Source organism: Oryctolagus cuniculus, chromosome 8 (assembly GCF_051225735.1).
Source record: "Oryctolagus cuniculus isolate XC-2025 breed Fujian yellow rabbit chromosome 8, ASM5122573v1, whole genome shotgun sequence".
Taxonomy (NCBI): Eukaryota; Metazoa; Chordata; class Mammalia; order Lagomorpha; family Leporidae; genus Oryctolagus; species Oryctolagus cuniculus.
The window spans coordinates 2,329,006-2,346,759 of NC_142874.1; the positions used below are offsets into that span (position 1 = coordinate 2,329,006).

The 17,754-nt window shown below is 40.5% G+C and overlaps 1 long non-coding RNA gene across 12 annotated transcripts in view; it reads right to left on the bottom strand.

Moving 5' to 3' along the window:
* The window catches only part of LOC149124795 (uncharacterized), a 31,413-nt gene continuing 13,659 nt past the window's right edge, over positions 1-17,754 (bottom strand). For 8 of the 12 annotated variants that reach the window (XR_016211518.1, XR_016211519.1, XR_016211511.1 and 5 more), the window contains 2 exons: positions 15,972-16,029; positions 10,732-11,102 (listed from right to left, as the gene is read on the bottom strand). This is a non-coding gene — a long non-coding RNA (uncharacterized LOC149124795). Of the gene's footprint in view, positions 839-10,360; positions 10,662-10,731; positions 11,103-15,463; positions 15,774-15,971; positions 16,030-17,754 lie in introns of those variants that run through there. The other 4 variants (XR_016211510.1, XR_016211515.1, XR_016211513.1 and 1 more) reach the window with 4 other exon arrangements.

The following is a 17,754-nucleotide window of genomic DNA, read 5'->3' on the forward strand; positions in this document are numbered from 1 at the left end:
TCTGTATAGGATTAAAACATCTTTTAAAACTTTTTTGTATTAATACAAAGAGAAATGTTCCATGCATTCCATAGCAGGATAAAACTTGAGGGGCCAGCACTGTGGCATAGCTATAATTCTAACATTTGAAGCTAAAAAAAATTTGAAGCCAAAACAAGAAAGCAGAAGAAATAAGGAGTAAAATGGAGAAGGTCGAGACAGGAAGGGGTAATTCTCCCCATCTTCATGTAGGAAAGAAGCAGTGCTGTGATGCTAGCATGTGGCAAGGATGCCTCCCTCACCAAGACCTATAATCTCTGCACCTTGATATCAACCTACCATACTCACTTCTGGCTCCTCTTTGGACTCTGCTGATGCCTCTGGGAAAGTCATACAACCCCTGCTGTGCATGTAAACCAAGCCCAGGAAGAGTAATTTAAGATTTACCACCCACATGCTCTTGTCTGTTGGCTGACAGGGTGAAAAACCCTGCAGGGTTTACTACATACCAATTGTAAGAAGGCGGCATGTTTGAATATCCTGGGTATTTTGTATTTTCACCTGGGTCAGAGACAAAGGATTGTGCTGCTTAATGCTGAACACAGTTGCTCCATCAGCAAAATGATTTCCTTCTTTTGCCTGGAAATGCAGGGGCTACACAAGGGGTACAGATAATATTAAACCTTTTAAAGTGTCCAGGTCCTGCTGCTCCTCCAGGGTGAAGTCCACAGTCCACACCTGTAATAGTGCATTTCTCCAAAAGGTATCAGCTCTGGGTCACAAAGAAGGGTGACAGGGAGTTCATTCTTCTCTTTTTGTCTATCTTGCCTCTTATATAAGATGAAGCTATTTTTGTATGCTATAGGCCAACAGAAAGGAAAATGATAATCAAAACATATCAATTTCATATTAACTTTGCAATTATGAAATTTACTATAATTGAGTTTCCCTTATTCTCTAAAAGATCACAGTTTAATCTGTAGACACAAGTGCAAATGTGTAACTGAAGAGTGCTAGATCAAGTGAGACATCCATTCAAAGTAGATCAGGCTAACAATGTTTTAAAAACTTTGGAAGGATGGCCTTGTGGCATAGTGTGTAAAACCACAGGGAACCTGTTTAAGACCCAGTTGCTAACTTCCTTTCCAGGACTCGGCTAATGCACCTGGGAAAGCATAAGATGGCCCATGTCCTTGGGCCCCTGCAGCCACCTGGGAGACCTAAGAGAAGTTCCTGGCTCCCATCTGTTCCAGTTCCAGCTGTTGCCACCATCTGGGGAGTGAACTAATGATGGAAGATCTCTTTCTTTCTAAATAAATCTATTAAACAATAAATTTTAGGGGATGGTATAGTGCCACAGCAGATTAAGCTACCATCTGAACCCACAGCATCCCACATGAGCACCAATATGAGCCACACCTATTCCATTTCTGATCCACTCCCTGTGAATAAATGTGGAAAACCAGTGGAAGATGGCCCAAGTACCTAGACTTCTGCCACCCACCTGGGAGACTAGGAAGAAGTTCTGGGCAGGTACTGGCCCAACCCGAGCCGTTGTAGCAATTTGGGTACAACCAGCAGATGGAAGACCTTTTTCTATTTCTCTATAACTCCCTTTCAAATAAATAATAAATAAGTAGTAAATAAAACTTTTTTGGATCATCAGGTTACACTTCACAGAAAAGACATATCTCTTCATCAATGTGTCCTCATGAATATAAAATTGCAAAACACACTGGCAAAAAGGCAAAGAAAAAACTAGGACAAGTGATGGGAACTACAAATGCACCATATCTAGGTGAGTGGTCCTGGACTGTGAGGAGAAAAAAAACAGTAAACATGTTCAAAGAAGTGTTAACTGAATGAATCACTGTTTCTGAAAATTATTTATAAACAAAAGTATACTTATAAGCTTTTGATCTTCTGTATATTAAGATAATCGAGAATGAATCTTGATGTGAATGGAAGGGGAGAGGGAGTGGGAAAGGGGAGGGTTGTGGGTGGGAGGGACGGTATGGGGGGGGAAGCCATTGTAACCCATGAGTTGTACTTTGGAAATTTATATTCATTAAATAAAAGATAAAAAAAAAGTATACTTATACGCTTTTTCATACTTCTTCCAAAAATCCATGTAATTGCTATTGTTTACATGAAAGATATTGCCTATGTCCTAAAACAGGGCCCATAAACTTGGAAAGTTATCTTAGAAGATTTTCATTTTTTTAAAGATTTTATTAGAGCTGGCACTGTGGTACAGTGGGTTAATGCCCCACCCTGCAGTGCCAGCATCCCATACAGGCAACAGTTCGAATCCCGGCTGCTTTACTGCCAATCTAGCTTCTGCTGTGGCCTAGGAAAACAGTGGAAGATTGTGCAAGTGCTTGGGCCCCTGTACCCATGTGGGAGACCCAAAAGAAACTCTTGGCTCCTGGCTTTGGTTCAGCTCACCTATGGCTGTTGCAGACATTTGGGGAGTGAACAAGTGGAAGGAAGACCTCTCTCTCTCTGGCTCTACCTCTATCTTTCAAATAAATAACAATAAATATTTAAAAATAACAAATTAAAGGGACACGATTAAAAAAATATTTTATTGATTTATTTGAGAGGTACAACGACAGACACAGAGAGGGAGGGATAGAGATTATTTCTCCCATCTGCTGGTTCACTCCCCAAATGGCCTCAATGGCCAGAGTTGAGTCACTCAGAAGCCAAGAGCCAGGAGCTCCTTCAAAGTCTCCCACGTGGGTGCCAGAGCCCAAGCACTTGGGCCATCTTACACTATGTTCCCAGGCCACAAGCAGAGAACTGGATCAGAAGATGAGCAGTTGGGACACAAACGGGTACCCATATTGGATGCTGGTGCGACATCACTGGCCCGCAGAAGATTTGAATTTGAGAGTCAGTGTCTGGAAGGAGAATGAAAAAATAGAGAGGAAGAATTGGAGAAGACATGATGACCAACCATTATACATAGAGTAGTCAGAATAGTGAAGAAAAAGACAGGAAGCATGAACACAATTCAATAACAATTGTTTACACAGAGGGTTGAAAGTGGAGTTTGGGGGGTGGAGCCAAGATGGCGGAATAGTGAGGGTGCACACCGATAGTCCGGGAAAATTTAGTTTAGTAAAAGTGGAGTTACGGTAGCCTCAGAAAAAGGATCAGGAAAAAATTGCAGAGGAAACTCTTCTGGATCTAGTGGCTGTGACTCAGAGGACCTACTGGGAGAACAAGGTTGCTCACCGCATGGAAGCCAAGCCGCGGGAGCCGCAGGGTCTGCGCACCAGTGCAGGAAGGGGAGTGGATGTCACACAGACACCAGTGGGGAGAGTTGGGACACCCAGGGCTCCGAGTCCACATATCGGCGCTGGAAGGGGAGGTGAGCTCAATAACCCGAGACATTGGCAGGGAAACGGTGGTCAGAATCTAGAGGGGAGTGGGAAAGTGCACCAGACCGACTACAGGAGAGAAGGAAAAAAAGGTGGGTGGTTTCTCTCTCTGCCAACCTTGAAAAGGTTGCAAGGCTGCAAGGCTTGCAAGAGTTTGCAAGAGTTTGCAAGAGTTTGCAAGAGAGGAAGAGCAGGCCCCCCTCTCTGGATTTACATAACAACAGGGGAGAGGTAAGCAACTGAGTCACTACAATTCAGTAGCCTAGGCAACCCAGTGGGAGTCCAGAGGAGAAACAGAGCCTGCACAGACTCTTTGGGTAGAAGCCAGAGATCGGAAGCTAAATACCATCAATTCTGCACAGCCGTGTGGTGCGGTATTATCCCCTGAATAAAATAAATAAATAAATAAATAAATAAATAAATAAAGAGAGATTTACCATGCATAACCTGAGGGTGTCACCTTTGCACACCTGTAACCCTGAAGAACCAAGCAAAGCTCTCAGGCCACACCCATCTCAAGACTCCAAGGCTCCTCCAACAGCAGGCAGTCCACTTAACACAGACATAGTATAAAATAAAAAAAAATTAAAAAAAAAAACACACAGTGACAAAAGAAGAATTAACTATGCCAAGCAAGAAACACAGAAATCGAGGGAACAAGATCAACGATGACACTATGATGCCTCCAAATAAACAAAACACCCCAAGCCAAGATTATGAAGATGATGAGATAGAAGAAATGCAAGATACGGATTTCAAAAAATTTATGATAAGAATATTTAGAAGTTTTCAAAAGCAAATCGTTGAACTACAGAAATCGTTATTGGACAGGATTGAAAATCTCTCTCGTGAAAATGAAATTTTAAGGAAGAATCAAAATGAAACGCAGAAACTAGTAGAACAGGAAAGTGTGATAGTGAAGAAAAATCAAAAGGAAATGAAGAGCTCAATAGATCAAATGACAAACACATGAGAGAGCCTTAAAAACAGAATGGGTGAAGCAGAAGAGAGAATATCGGACTTAGAAGACAGAGAACAGGAAAGCATACAGTCAAACCAAAGAAAAGAAGAGGAAATTAGAAATCTAAAAAATATTGTTGGGAATCTACAGGATACTATTAAAAAAACCAACATTTGAGTTCTAGGAGTTCCTGAAGGCATGGAGAGAGAGAAAAGATTAGAAAGCCTTTTTAGTGAGATACTAGCAGAGAACTTTCCAGGTTTGGAAAAGGACAGAGACATCCTAGTACAGGAAGCTCATAGAACCCCCAGTAAACATGACCAAAAGAGATCCTCACCACGACCCATTGTAATTAAACTCACCACAGTGAAACATAAAGAAAAGATCCTAAAATGTGCAAGAGAGAAATGTCAGATTACTCTCAGAGGATCTCCAATTAGACTCACAGCAGACTTCTCATTAGAAACACTACAGGCTAGGAGGGAATGGCGAGACATAGCACAGGTGCTAAGAGAGAAAAATTGCCAGCCCAGAATATTATATCCTGCTAAGCACTCACTTGTGAATGAAGGTGAAATAAAGACCTTTCATAGCAAACAGAAATTGAAAGACTTTGCCACCACTCATCGGGCCCTGCAAAAGACACTTAAAGATGTGCTACACTCAGAAACACAGAAACACGGCCATCAATATGAAAGAAGGGAAAGGAAGAACACCTACCAGTAAAAGAGCATGGGAAGCTCAAAGCATATACTAGAAAATATCTCCGGGAAAATGACAGGGCAAAGTCACTGCGTATCAATAGTCACATTAAACATTAATGGTCTTAATTCTTCAGTTAAAAGACACCGATTGGCTGATTGGCTCAAGGAACACAACCCAATTATTTGTTGCCTACAAGAAACACATCTCTCTAACAAAGATGCATGCAGACTGAAAGTGAAAGGTTGGAAAAAGATATTCCATGCCAACAGAAACCAAAAAAAAGCAGGTGTAGCCATATTAATATCAGACAAAATAAACTTTAATACAAAAACTGTTAAGAGAGACAAAGAGGGACACTATATAATGATTAAGGGTTCAATTCAACAGGAAGATGTAACTATTATAAATGTATATGCACCTAATTACAGGGCACCGGTCTTTTTAAAAGATATGTTAAGGGACTTAAAGGGAGACTTAGACCCCAATATAATAGTACTGGGGGACTTCAATACTCCACTCTCAGAAATAGACAGATCATCCAGACAGAAGATCAACAAGGAAACAGCAGATTTAATCGACACTATTGCCCAAATGGATCTAACAGATATCTACAGAACTTTCAATCCTACATCTAAAGACTTTACATTCTTCTCAGCAGTGCATGAAACCTTCTGTAGGATTGATCACATAATAGACCATAAAGCAAGTCTCAGCAAATTTAAAAGAATTAGAATCATACCATGCAGCTTCTCTGACCACAGTGGAATGAAGCTGGAAATTAGCAACTCAGGAAACCCTAGAAAGTATGCAAACACATGGAGACTGAACAACATGCCCCTGAATGAACACTGGGTCATTCAAGAAATCAAAAGAGAAATCAAAAACTTTCTGGAAGTAAATGAGGATAACAACACAACATATCAAAACTTATGGGATATGACAAAAGCAGTATTGAGAGGCAAGTTTATAGCAACAGGTGCCTATATCAAGAAATTGGAAAGGTACCAAATAAATGAGCTTTCAGCGCATCTCAAGGATCTAGAAAAACTGCAGCAAACAAGACCCAAATCTAGTAGGAGAAGAGAAATAATTAAAATCAGAGAAGAAATCAACAGGATTGAATCCAAAAAACACTACAAAAAAATCAGCCAAGCGAATAGCTGGTTTTTTGAAAAAAATAAACAAAATTGACACCCCATTGGCCCAACTAATGAAAAAAAGAGAAAAGACCCAAATCAATAAAATCAGAGATGAATAAGGAAGTGTAACAACAGACACCACAGAAATAATAAGAATCATCAGAAATTACTACAAGGACTTGTATGCCAGCAAACAGGAAAATCTATCAGAAATGGATAGATTCCTGGACACATGCAATCTACCTAAATTGAACCAGGAAGACATAGAAAACCTAAATAGACCCATAACTGAAACGGAAATTCAAACAGCAATAAAGGCCCTCCCAACAAAGAAAAGCCCAGGACCAGATGGATTCACTGCTGAATTCTACCAGACATTTAAAGAAGAACTAATCCCATTTCTTCTCAAACTATTCAGAACAATCGAAAAAGCAGGAATCCTCCCAAATTCTTTCTATGAAGCCAGCATCACCTTAATCCCTAAGCCAGAGAAAGATGCAGCATTGAAAGAAAATTATAGACCAATATCCCTGATGAACATAGATGCAAAAATCCTCAATAAAATTCTCGCCAATAGAATACAACAACACATCAGGAAAATCATCCACCCAGACCAAGTGGGATTCATCCCTGGTATTCAGCGATGGTTCAACATTAGCAAATCAATCAATGTGATTCACCACATTAACAGACTGCAGAAGAAAAACCATATGATTATCTCAATAGATGCAGAGAAAGCATTCGATAAAATTCAACAACCCTTTCATGATGAAAACTCTAAGCAAATTGGGTATAGAAGGAACATTCCTCAATATAATCAAAGCAATTTTTGCAAAAACCCACGGCCAGCATCCTATTGAATGGGGAAAAGTTGGAAGCATTTCCACTGAGATCGGGCACCAGACAGGGATGCCCACTCTCACCACTGCTATTTAACATAGTTCTGGAAGTTTTAGCCAGAGCCATCAGACAAGAAAAAGAAATTAAAGGAATACAAATTGAGAAGGAGGAAGTCAAACTATCCCTCTTTGCAGACGATATGATGCTTTACTTAGAGGATCCAAAGAACTCTACTAAGAGACTATTGGAACTCATAGAGGAGCTTGGCAAAGTGGCAGGATATAAAATCAATGCACAAAAATCAACAGCCTTTGTATACACAAGAAATGCCACGGCTGAGAAAGAACTGCTAAGATCAATCCCATTCACAATAGCTACAAAAACAATCAAATACCTTGGAATAAACTTAACCAAGGACGTTAAAGATCGCTATGATGAGAATTACAAAATCTTAAAGAAAGAAATAGAAGAGGATACCAAGAAATGGAAAAATCTTCCATGCTCATGGATTGGAAGAATCAATATCATCAAAATGTCCATTCTCCCAAAAGCAATTTATAGATTCAATGCAATTCCAATCAGGATACAAAAGACATTCTTCTCAGATCTGGAAAAAATGGTGCTGAAATTTATATGGAGACACAGGAGACCTCGAATAGCTAAAGCACTGGGCACTTACTCCTCATGTAGGATCTCTGTGCTTAATGTGCTGTACATTGAGATTTAATGCTATAATGAGTACTCAAACAGTATATTTCACTTTGTGTTTCTATGGGGGTGCAAACTGTTGAAATCTTTACTTAATGTATACTAAACTGATCTTCTGTAAAAAAAAAAAAGAAATTATGAATTCCCAACTTGACTCTCACTGGGATTAAACATGACAATAGGTCTGATCTGATTTCATCATTTAAAAAATCATCTTTTTTTTATGTTTCTGTGTGGGAGCAAACTGTTGAAATCTTAATGTATACTAAACTGATCTTCTGTATAGTAAGAGAATCAAAAATGAATCTTGATGTGAATGGAAGGGGAGAGGGAGTGGGAAAGGGGAGGGTTGCGGGTGGGAGGGATAGTATGTGGGGGAAGCCATTGTAATCCATATTCTGTACTATGGAAATTTATATTCATTAAATAAATGTTAAAAAAAAGAAGAAAGTGGAGTTCAATTCCATGATGTGTGCATGAAAGACTGTGTGGACACTGGCACAGGAAGTTGAAATTGGAAAAAAAAATCAACAAGAATATGATGCAAAGAAGTGAGACTGGTACCCATATCGGACGCTGGCGTTACAGGCTATAGCTTAACTTTTAAGTCTTGAAAAAAAAAAAAAAAAAGATTGCTTCCACACAGTTTCTACCTGCAAGACTCAAAGAATCTCCTGAAAACACCTATTTGGTTGGTTCAATAAAAAAAAGAATACTGGAGCCACCATTGTGGTGTAGCAGGTTAATCCACTGCTGGCAACACTGGAATCCCATACAGGTGCCAGTACAAAACCTCTCTATACCACTTCCCACCCAGCTCCCTGCTAAGGTATCAGAAAGCAGAAGACAACCCAAGGGTGTGGTCTCATCCACCTATGTAGGAGATATGGAAGAAGCTCCAGAATCCTAGCTTCAGACTGTGATAGCAGCAGTCAATCAGCAGACAGAACCTCTCTCTCTCTCCTCTTTCTGTAACTCTTCCTTTCAAATTAATAAATAAACCATTAAAAAAAGATGAAACAGGACCACTGCTGGACAATAGTGGGAGTCAGAGAGTATTCTTATTTTATATATTATTGTTTAATGTTGCCTCCTCCAGTTCTTCTAAAAAGTACAAGCAATCCTTTGGGAAATGATAGCAATCTGTCATCTCCAAAGTAACTGATACCTGAAGGTTATGGCCATGACAACACTGTTAAATATGTGAACAGTTAAATAGACCCCAAATACTTTCAAATGCTCAAAATTAGCCAAAAGAAAGGAGAATGAAGCATATATAAAACATGTTTAAAAAATCATAAAATGAAAGATTAAAACATCATCTCAAAAAGCTGACTCCAGGCTGGCACCATGGCTCACTAGGCTAATCCTCCACCTGTGGCGCCGGCACACCAGGTTCTAGTCCCGGTTGGTCGGAGCACTGGATTCTGTCCCGGTTGCTCCTCTTCCAGTCCAGCTCTCTGCTGTGGTCTGGGAGTGCAGTGGAGGATGGCCCAAGTGCTTGGGCCCTGCACCTGCATGGGAGACTAGGAGAAGAACCTGGCTCCTAGCTCCTGGCTTCAGATCAATGTGGTGCACCGGCTGCAGCACACTGGCCGCAGTGGCTATTGGAGGGTGAACCAATGAAAAAAGGGAGACCTTTCTCTGTCTCTCCCTCTCACTGTCCACTCTGCCTGTCAAAAAAAAAAAAAAAAAAAAAGAAAGAAAGAAAGAAAAAGGTTGACTCCATCTAAAACTATGAAAACATATATCTAAGTCCCCTTTTTATTGTCAGAAGCAATCCAACTGACAAAACGTACTGAGGGTTTAAGCCATAGAGGCCAAGGGTGATAGATAGGAAATACAACACCTAAGCAATCTAGCCATGAGAATCTTTGCCAAAGGCTGCAATGTGGATTGCAGAGGAAGGCTACTGCAGAGGGCAGAGACATGTGCAGTGAGGATGCATAATCAAGGCCTCAGTAGAGTGTGTGCCATGTGAACTTAGGTCACTCTCTATTTCTGCTTCCATGATAGATAAATTGCTATGATGATCCCCCCCACTTCGTGACTCCCTACTTTTTTCAGATCATAAAGGAATCTGAAAACCTGAAGAGTTACTCTGGTTATTTTACTCATGCTTCACCCTCTACATGGGGTACACAGAAGGCACATAACTTGTTTCTTCTGTTAACAGGTCTATAGATCAAGGGTAGCTACATCTGGAGACTACATGGTTGTCTGGCATTATTCTAGATTCTGGATTTGAGTGTAAAATGATGGAAACATGGGACATTGTGGTCTCTGGTTGAGAAAAAGTTAAGATACCTGTGGGATGGCTGGCGCTGCAGCTCACTTGGTTAATCCTCTGCCTGCAGTGCTGGCATCCATATGGGCACTGGGTTCTAGTCCTGGTTGCTCCTCTTCCAGTCCAGCTCTCTGCTGTGGCCTGGGAGGGCAGTGAAGGATGGTGCAAGTGCTTGGGCACCTGTACCTGCATGGGAGACCAGGAGGAACACCTGTCTCCTGGCTTCAGATCAGCATAGTGCTGGCTGAGGCAGCCATTTGGGGAGTGAAACAACAGAAGGAAGACATTTCTCTGTGACTCTCCCTCTCACTGTATATAACTCTGTCAAATAAATTTAAAAAAAAAAACATACCTGTGGGAGAAGAGACATTCCGGCATGTGATGACCAGGAACCACTCATCTTCAGTGTTGTTTCTTGTAGAGGATCTTACATCCCCATTCCCATACTTAAAAATGCAGACAAGGCCATGTGACTCTTTCCACATACAGTGGAAGAAAATTGTCACATTTGATAAAATCACAGAAAATCACTGTTCTTTATCATCCAGCCACAATGACCATCAGTAGACACCATTCTATCAGCCTGAGGTCAAAATGACAACTGATGCACAGCTTAAATGTGGAAGACTTGAAGAAACTGGGTCATTGATTACCTGAGAAAGCCATTAAAAGACCATTAGTTGTAGTAGATGGCACTAATAAATAGATGGCACTGCAAGTTCATGGGTTATATCTCTGGAATTTTTAATAAATAGTGCTTAACACAAATACAGAGAAAAGGACCAGCGTGTGGCGCACCAGGTTAATACCTTGGCCTGAAGCACTGGCATCCCATATGGGTGCAGTTTCTAGTCCTGACTTCTCCTCTTCTGATCCAGATCTCCGTTATGGCCTGGGAAAGCAGTAGAGGATGGCTCAAGTCCTTGGGCCCCTGCAGCCATGTGGGATACCCAGAAGAAGCTCCTGGCTCCCAGCTTCAGAATGGTACACCTCTGGCCATTGCAGCCATCTGGGGAGTGCACCATCAGATGGAAGACTTCTCTCTCTGCCTCTCTTCTCTCTGTAACTCTGTCTTTCAAATAAGTAGAAGAAATCTTTTAAAAAAAAGAAAATAAAAAATAAAGTTTTAGATCAAGACACAGAAATAAATAAATCTTAAAAAATACAGAAAAAAGCTAAAATGGAATCCAAAGATCACATCAAATGTACAAAAACTTGACAAGTACATGAGGTATATGATTTATAATTTTGAGTGAGAAAATTCCGTAACATTGTACTAAACACTAGATGAATAAAATAACAGAAATTTATTTTCTCATAGTTTGACACTATGCTGCCTGAAGTTTTGATTTCTTCTGAGGACATTCTCTTATTTCAAGATCATCAAATTTCCAACATAACCTTTGGGATCTAGTCTGTTTCTCCTCCCATCTCTAGGGACTCTCTTTCAAAGTCAGATTGGAGGGGCCAGCGCCGTGGAACAGTAGGTTAATCCTCCATGCCTGCGGTGCTGGCATCCCATATGGATGCCGGTTCGAGTCCCAGGTGCTCCTCTTCCAATCCAGCTCTCTGCTATGGCCTGGGAAAGCAATAGAAGATGGCCCAAATGCTTGGGCTCCTGCACCCACATGGGGGACTGGGAAAAAGCTCCTGGTTCCTGGCTTCAGATCGGCACAGCTTCAGCCATTGTGGCCATTTGGGGAGCGAACCAATGGAAGGAAAACCTTTCTGTCTCTCCCTCTCACTGTCTATAACTCTACCTCTCAAATAAATAAATAAATAATCTTTTATATATCAGATTGGATTAGGTCAGGATATAAGATAACACTCGGACATCAATAGCTTCTGTATACACAGACAATGCCACAGCTGACAGAACTTCTAACATCAATCCCATTCACAATAGCTATAAAAACAATCAACTACCTTGGAGTAAATTTAAGCAATGTCAAAGATCTCTGTGACGAGAAATACAAAATATTAAAGAAAGAAATGAGACAAAAAATGAAAAATTGTTCATGTTCATGGAGTTAGAATCAATATCAAACTCCAAACTACTGAAAACAATTTCAAGATTCAACACACCAAGATTCAATATACTGATTCAATATACCAAGGACATTCTTCTCAGATATAGAAAAGGACGCTGAAATTCATATGGAAACACAAGAGTCCCTGAATAGCTAAAGCAATCTTATACAACAAAAACAAAGCTGGAGGCTTATTTGAGAGGTAGAGTTGCAGACAGTGAGAGGGAGGGAGAGAGGTCTTCTAACCACTGCTTCACTACCCAATTGTTCACAATGGCCTGAGCTGGGCCAATGCAAAGTCAGGAGCCTGGAGGTTCTTCTAAGTCTCCTATGTGAACACAGGAAGGAGATCAAGCACTTGGGCCATCCTCTACTGCACTCTCAGGCTATAGCAGAGAGCTGCATTGGAAGAGGAGCAGCCAGGACTTCAACTGGTGCCCGCATGGGATTCCAGCACTGCAGGTGGAGAATCACCCACTGTATCACAGCACCACTCCCAGGTTTCAAGATATACTATAGTGCAGTAATCAAAAGAGCCTAGTACTTGTTCAAAAACAGATGGATAGACCAATGGAACAGAATATAAATGCAGAAATCAATCCTGGAGAAGGATATTCTCTTAAACACATAATGCTGGGCAAACTGATCTCCTCATGCAGAAGTATGAAGCAATACTCCTACTTTACACCTTACAAAAATACACTCAAAATGGATTAAAATGGACTAAAGATTCAAATAGCAACCTGATACCAAATTATTAGAGAAAGTCGGGGTAACCCTGCAAGACATTGGCATAGAAAAAGACTACTTGGAAAAGACCGCAGAAGCACAAGCAATCAAAGCCAAAATTGGCAAATGGGATTACATCAAATTGAGAAGCTTCTGTACTGCCAAAAAAAAAAAAAGTTAGCAAAATGAAGAGCCAACTGACAAACTGGGAGAAATGATTTGCGAACTATGCAACTGATAAAGAATTAATAACCAGAATATATAAAGGCTCAAGAAATTCCACAACAGCAAAACAAAAAACCCAGTGCAGAAATAGGCAAAGGAGTTAAATAGGTATTCTTAAAAAGAAATCCAAATAGCCAACAGATACATAAGAAAATGCTCAGGATCACCATTCAACAGAGAAATGTAAATCAAAACCACAAGGAAGTTTTACCTCACCTCTGTTAGAGTGGCATTCACATAGAAATCAAACAAATGCTGGCAAAGATGTGTGGAAAAGTTAACCCTGATCCACTGTTTGTGGGAATGTAAACTGGTAAAGACACCATGGAAGACAGTATGGAGATACCTCAAAACATCATACTTAGTGAATAAGCCAGTCTAAAAAGGACAAAAACCGTATATTCTCCCTGACCTGTGATAACTAATAGCACACCTAAAGGTAACCTATAGAAATGAAATTGACACTTTGAGAAGCAATGACTTTGAACAGCCCTTGTCTTGACTATTGAGGAACAATTTTTTCACATTATCTGTTGAACTCTTTACTTAGTATAGAGTTACTCATATGTATATAAAGTTAATTGAAAATAGATCTTAGTAAAAAATAGTAATGAGAATAGGAGAGGAAGAAGAGGAAGAATGTAGGTGGGAGGGTGGCTATGGTGGGAAGAGTCACTATGTTCTTAAAGTTGTAACTATGAAATGCATGAAGTTTGTCTTCCTTAAATAAAAGGTTTCTAAGGAAAAAAAGATATGAAAGGAACATTCCAGGAAAATTTTCATTTTGATGATTTGGGTCAAGGCTACTTGGTAGCAATATTTAAAAGCAAAGAATGAATGATGCGTTTTTCATCTTATTTATTTTTAATTTTTTACTTTTTTGCTTTAAAAGACATAGTTTTGGAGAGAGAGCAGAAGGCAGTAGAAGATCTTCCATCTGTTGCTCTACTCCCCAAGTGGCTGTAACAGCCAGAGCTGGGCCAGACTGAAACCAGGAGTGAGAAGCTTCATCTGGGTCTCACACATGGGTGACAGGTGCCCAAGCACTTGGACCATCTTCTGCTGCTTTCACAGGTGCTGTAAGCAGGGAGCTGGATTGGAAGTGGAGCAACCAAGAAACAAACCAGAACCCATAGGGATACTCGAATCCCAGGCAGTTGTTTAACCCAATATACTGCAATGTCACAATTTTTGTAAATTTAGACACTAGAAGTGAGTGTTGACAATTCAAGAAATTAAGCTTCTGCAATTTAAGTGAGAGGCTAGGACTATATTCCTGGCTCTCTGTTATGACCCTGTCTCAGTCCTGGTTGTTGTAGGTATGAATCAATGGATTGAAGGTGTCTGTCTCTGTCTCTCTTTCTCTCTCTCCCTTTCTCTCATTCCATAACACAGAGTAGGCTAAGCCTCCACCCAGGATGCCAGCATCCCATATGGACACCAATTTGTGTTCCAGATGCTCTTCTTCTTTTTTAAATATTTATTTGAAAGTAGAGTTGCAGAGAGAGAGAGCCAGAGAGCCAGAGAGCAAGGTCTTCCATCTGCTGGTTCACTCCCCAAATGGCTGCAATAGCTGGAGCTGGGCGGATACAAAGCCAGAAGCCAGGAGCATCCTCCAGGTCTCCCAGTTGGTTGCAGGGGCTCAAGGAGTTGGGAGATCCTCAACTACTTTCCCAAGCCATAGCCAAGGGCTGGATTAGAAGTGGACCAACTAGGACTCAAATCAGTGCCTATATGGGATGCCAGCACCACAGGCAGAGGCTTAACCAACTATGCCTCAGCAAGGGCCCCAGATGCTCTTCTTTGTATCCAGCTCTCTGTTTTTGTCCTGGGAAAGCATTGGAAGATAGTCCAAGTCCTTCTGCCCCTAAACCCACCTGGGAGACCCAGAGGAAGCTTCTGGCTCTTAGCTTTGGATCAGCCCATCTCCAACTATTTTTGCCATTTGGAGACTGAACAAGTGGATAAAAAATTTATATGTCTCTCCTCTCCCTGTAACTATGCCCATCAAATAAATAAATAAAATCTTTTTTTAAAAAAGGTCTCTCTATATTTCCATCAACTTCTCATTCTCTCTCAAGTATATAAATACTTTAAGATGGCAAAAGATTGGCCAGCACCATGGCTCACTAGGCTAATCCTACGCCTGCAGCACTGGCACACCAGGTTCTAGTCCCAGTCAGAGCACCAGATTCTGTCCCGGTTGCTCCTCTTCCAGTCCAGCTCTCTGTTGTGGCCCGGGAGTGCAGTGGAGGATGGCCCAAGTCCTTGGGCCCTGCACCCGCATGGGAGAACAGGAGAAGCACCTGGCTCCTGGCTTCAGATCAGCACACTGCACCAGCTGTAGCACGCCAACCGCAGCGGCCATTGGAGGGTGAACCAACAGTAAAGGAAGACCTTTCTCTCTCTCACTGTCCACTCTGCCTGTCAAAGAAAAAAAATGGCAAAAGATTCAAGTCAAAGACTAGAGAATTGTCTTGGGCTCTGACTATATTTTATGCCATTGATAAATGGAATAATTTGCCTGAAACATAACTTTCTGGAGTCTGAAGTAATCCTGCATTTGTACACTCACCGTGATAAAACTATGGAGAGTTATTTAAGGACCTGCAATAGATTCTATCCTTTACACATTTTCTGATCTAATCCATGAAGCAAGTTCAGCCTCCAAAAGTTTTTAAAGAAACTCTACTTTAATAAATCAAAATATTAGCTTTTTAATTAATAGTTTCTGATGTAGCAAATTCTTGCTGAAGTTTGAATTCAAACCATGTCTTGTAGCTATGGCAATAAAAAAAAAATTGAGACCAATGTGAATTCAGCTCAGATGGTTTAAATATTGAAACCATGCTTACTTTATCTTATATGAATCCTGATTCTGAATTATATTTCTTTATGCTTTTCCAATTTATTTAAAAAAGCTCATAAAACTCTTAACATACAATGTGAAAGAAGCTGAGGAATAAATAAACAACCTACCAGCAATATATTTATTTTTGTCGGTCTTGGCCACATGTAGATGTCTCTAGAATCTTATCTGCAAGAGAAATTGCTTAGAAGGAGGGGTCAGACTAAAAGTCTAGATTCTTCCTAGATTCTACTGTGCTAATCAAGAGCATGAAGGAAATGATATAGAAAAGTGGGCATATTGGCTCAGCGACAAAAATGAAGTAGCCTCCCTGTGGAGGAATATAATCTTTACACATGGGAAAAACAGAAAAGATGCCAAAAGAGCACACACAAGTCTACCAATCACTTTGATTAAACATAAACTATTGTTAAACTAACTAAAATATTAATTTATTACCAATTCTGTAAAAAAAATCATTGTTAGGGGCTGTCACTATGGAGTCGTGGCTAAAGCCACCTCCTACAGTGTGGGCATCCATATAGGCACCAATTTGAGTCCCAGCTACTCTACTTCCAGTCTAGCTCTCTGCTATGGACTGGGAAAGTAGTGGATGAACACCTAAGTCCTTGGGCCCCGTGCACTCACATGGGAGACCTGTAAGAAGCTCCAGGCTACTGGATTCAAATCATCCCAGCCCCAGCAATTGAGGACATATGGGAGTGAACCAGCAGGTGGAAGGCCTCTCTCTCTCTTCCTCTGTCTCTGTAACTCAGCCTTTCAAATAAATAAATCGTATAGAAATAATTTATAATGTTCATCACAATTTTTCAAATAAGTAGCAGTACACCAAACAAAAATTATGATTTCACTAGAATCTATATACACAGAAAATTACTCAGGCAGTACTGTTTTCCTTAAAACATCTCTTGCTTTTATGTATCTCAAATTCCTTAAAAGTATCCAGCTTGAAAATTAGTTTTTAGCCACAACTATATGTATAGGAAAAATTGACAGAATCTACTAGCACAGCTTTCTGTAACTTCCATGTGACACTCCTCTGTATCCAAATCATAACATAATTCTCCACCACACAAACCCTGACATTTTCCAGTTCACTTGTTCTAGCCCATGAGATGACCATAAATATGATACCAACATTGTTTGTAAAGTATTTTACCTTTGGGAGTGTGCCTTCTTGTACAGTAATCACGTGGAGAATCCTGAGACTTACCTGATGGACCCCTGGGGCCTAGGTCAAGGCTGTGCAAAGCAGACATTGGAAGGGTAGGCATTAAGATGCAGTAGGCTTACCTACTTCTCTGGACATACCACATCACAGAGTGCCTGGTTTGTGTCCTGGCTTTTCCACACCTCCAACTCAACTTCCTGCAAGTGGTTTTTTTTTTTTGTTTGTTTGTTCTTTTGAGTCAACAGATCATGGCTCAGAAACTTAGTTTCCTGCCATCTAAATGGGAAACCCACATAAAGTTCCTACCTCCTGGCTTTCATAGATATAGCACTCGCTATTGTGGGCTTTTGCAGAGTGATCCAGCAGATGGAGGACCTTTTTCTCTGCCTTTCAAATAAACAAATCAGTAAAAAATTATCAGTATGTGATATGGAACAATGGGTCTCTACCACCACTGGTTAAAGCCAGAGTTGCTCCACTTCCAATCCAGTTCCCTACTAATGCACCTGGGAAAATATCTGAAGACAGTCCAACTACTTGGACCATTTCTATCAGCCTGGGAAACCTGGATATAGTTCCTGTCTTCTGGCTTTGGCCTGGTCTAATCCTAGCCACTGAAACCATTTGAAGAGTGAACCCACAGAAGGTATTAGAAAGATAGATCTGTCTCTGTCTCTCTATGAATCTGCCTTTCAAATGAACAAATAAATAAATAAATTTTA